This window comes from Miscanthus floridulus, chromosome 8 (assembly GCF_019320115.1).
Source record: "Miscanthus floridulus cultivar M001 chromosome 8, ASM1932011v1, whole genome shotgun sequence".
NCBI classification, from domain to species: Eukaryota; Viridiplantae; Streptophyta; class Magnoliopsida; order Poales; family Poaceae; genus Miscanthus; species Miscanthus floridulus.
Window position 1 is genome coordinate 222955476 of NC_089587.1, and position 3140 is coordinate 222958615.

General features: G+C 46.1%; 1 pseudogene; it reads right to left on the reverse strand.

Annotated features, from left to right (window-relative positions):
* Positions 1-337: 337 nt before the first annotated feature.
* Positions 338-2778, reverse strand: LOC136475115 (F-box protein PP2-B11-like; annotated as a pseudogene).
* Between the last annotated feature and the right edge of the window lie 362 nt (positions 2779-3140).

Below are 3140 nucleotides of genomic sequence, written 5' to 3' on the forward strand. Positions count from 1 at the left end.
CGGCTTCCCCGTGGCAGTGTTGGAGGCTACTCGCCACCTTCACTCTCAGTGTTGTAAGGTTTTAAACTTATTCCCTCTTAATGAAAAACGGGTGCAAACCCGCTCGTGAAAAAAAAAAGCAATGGCATGCTCAGTCGCTGATACACGTCACTTATGTTTTATCTTTTACAGCTCATAAATTTGAGTTATCTATATGTGTAGTAAAAAAACAAGGAAGAGCTACGATCTTTGCAACGAGAATATCAGATAGGAGCAACAAACAGATCAAAGATCAAGCTAGTAAGTGTGCCACAGTATTGAATCCTTAAACCGTATAATATGTTTATAATGTTTATGATTAGATGATACAATCAATACCATCTAGCCATATGGTGAATACTGAGTACTGATTACATGCTTTCTTCTGCCAATCTATTTATTCCCACAGGATGGCTCTTACATGACAACAAACCCTTAGCCTAGTTTCTTGGGTCTAATCTCAATGCCTTGCACAACAAGACCTCTCTTCGAAGTACCTGATGTCTGCAGGAGGCTAAAGCGCACCTCGCCGTCGTCACCCTCCTTGTTGTAGAACACGCCCATCTCCAACACCATCCAACCGTCAGTCCTTTCCTGAGGGAGCACCGGGTTTCTACCATGCCCAAGCCGGTAGCTCTTGTTGTACTCTGGCGCCAAGCTAGGCCACTGTGATCTGACGGTTCACATGCCTACCTTCATAGCTTTGGAGGCAGAATTTGCGAATTATTTTCTTTCCTGCAACCGTGTCAATTGATGCCTTCTGGGGTGGATAATCCAGCCCACTGGATTCAACGGGTGTCTTGAACACAATGTAAGCTGCATAAGCTGTGTCACGAGAAAGCATTTTGCTGTGTATCTTGCCACGTATTTCGAACCAGCAAACATTCCGGAGTTGAGCAACTTCGAACCTGTGGCAGATTAACAAAGGACAAAATTTCTAAGAAACCAATAGAGCAATTGATACAAGATAATTCATAATGAAATATAATTATATAACAAGGATGGTGACAATGCAAACATGGCCTACGCACCATCCGTGCTGCTGCTGCTAAGAAGTACTAAGAACAGACAGTACAGCAGTACACACCCAAACTGCTACCTAGTCAATACGTACATACATAGCTCTGAAGCCAACCTTTTCATAATCAGCTTTTTCTATCTATATCTATAAAAGCCCCATGTCCTAGAACTTGACATTTTTCTAAATCCTCCAAAACTTGTATAAATCAATAGTAAAAAAATAACAAGTAACTTCCGAAACTTGGCTAAATCCTGAGGGGCTGTTTGGATTACAGGAATTCTAAAGGAATCATCATTCCTATATTTTTGCTCCTGTAGCAGCGTTTGGATTGGAGGATTAGTCACTTCCTTTCCAAAGGAAAGTTTCCTATACCTGTACGTTTTGGAGGAAAATGAACATCCAGTTCTATCTCTTGGTTTTCTTTCCTTCACGAAATCCAATGCAATGAAGCACAATGAGACATTGTTAGCACGTCTGTGGCATGCAAGCTGGCCAGAATCTTGTATATAAAAGCCTAATAATATACGTTAATATTTATGCTCTCAAGTTTGAGCACGGCTTCCATTCCTGTGTTCCAAACGCCAATGTTTCAAAAATTCCTGTGTTTTTCATTCCTTTTAACACTACATTCCTTTCTCTTTCCTCTGTTTTGTTTCATTCCTCTGTTTTATATTCCTGCGTTCCAATTAGGCCCTAGTAACTTCCGAAACTTGGCATAAATGCTGAACCCTAGTCTAATGACCTATCACCTATGCACATTCCTGCTCTCTGACGATGAGAACAGACAGTACACATTGCTGTGACTACCCCAAGTCAATACATTCACAACTTTGAAAGTCTGAAGCCAACTCCGTATACTCAAGTACTTCCTTCTCCGGTGCAGGGTATTGCAGCTTTCGAACAAATTAATTAATACAGGTCAAATGAGCCGCCCGTGCTCGTTCTGAAACAATTAGCACTTTACCACACACCAAGTCTCTAATCCAAATTGCAAGCCAACACCACCAACAGCAACAGGGTGAATTTGTAGTACAATGCAATGGCACATTGCATTCGTCACAGGTGACAGGACATATATGCTCGAACAATTCGAGTGAGAATTGGAAGCCAGATAGAGAAGAAACCGGTTGTGCCATGCGAACCTGGAGTCGGGGAGATTCATCCACCGCCAGTAGCACGCGTCGCCCCACGAGATGTGCAGGCCCCTCGCTAGCAGCATGTAGCACTTGGAGCTGCTCCCCCTGTCCAACCACATGCTCTGAACGCAACAAGCCGGTTCGCCGATCAGAACAATCGAAGAAGAAGATTATAACTGCTACTTCCGCCATGCTGGGGGGCCGGACGTACCTTGAAGCCATAGGCGAGTAGAGGATTTTTGGGGACCGGCCGTATCCTCTGGCCATCGGCGAGTAAGACGGGGTAACGGCGGTCGGAGAGGCGAAGGAACCGCTCCTTCTTCGACGGCGGCGCGGGGCCGGAGAGCTCCCCGTCAGCGATCAGCGGGAGGTCGCGGGGGACGAAGCGGGCCCATACGGCATCGGATCCGGCGGCGTCGCGGAAGGCGTGGGAGACCGCGGCGGCGCGGCAGGCGTCCCGCGGCGTGGTGAGGGCGAGCGCCACCGAGAGGAGGTCCTCCGGTAGGCGCAAGATCTCGCAGGTGCCAGCCGCCGACCCCATCGAATGGCTCCTCCGCGAAGGATTCGGATTTTGCGAGAGAGTCGGGTATTGCCGATCGGAAGAAAAATTCACCGGGGAAGAAGGATTGAAATCCGCAGGAATCAGAAGGTGGTCGGGTTCTGCAAAAATAACGGCTCATGCTGGTAGGCCGTACGCACTTATTCGTCTCAATGCACGTGGACTTAGAAGTGAATTAAAATAAAATTAAACTAAAATTTTGTTCTATTTCACTTTAATATATGTGAATTAAGGTAAATATACTAAGAAGATCGTACTTGAAAGTCCGAACACGATACCCAACCGACTAGATGAAAGTTGGGCCGTCTCACCCTTGCCACTAGTTTGGGGGTGTTTTTCCACCTCCGCTCCACGCTTTTTAGCCAAACGGTTTTAGCTCCACGCACTTTATCCGAGAAAAAAGTGT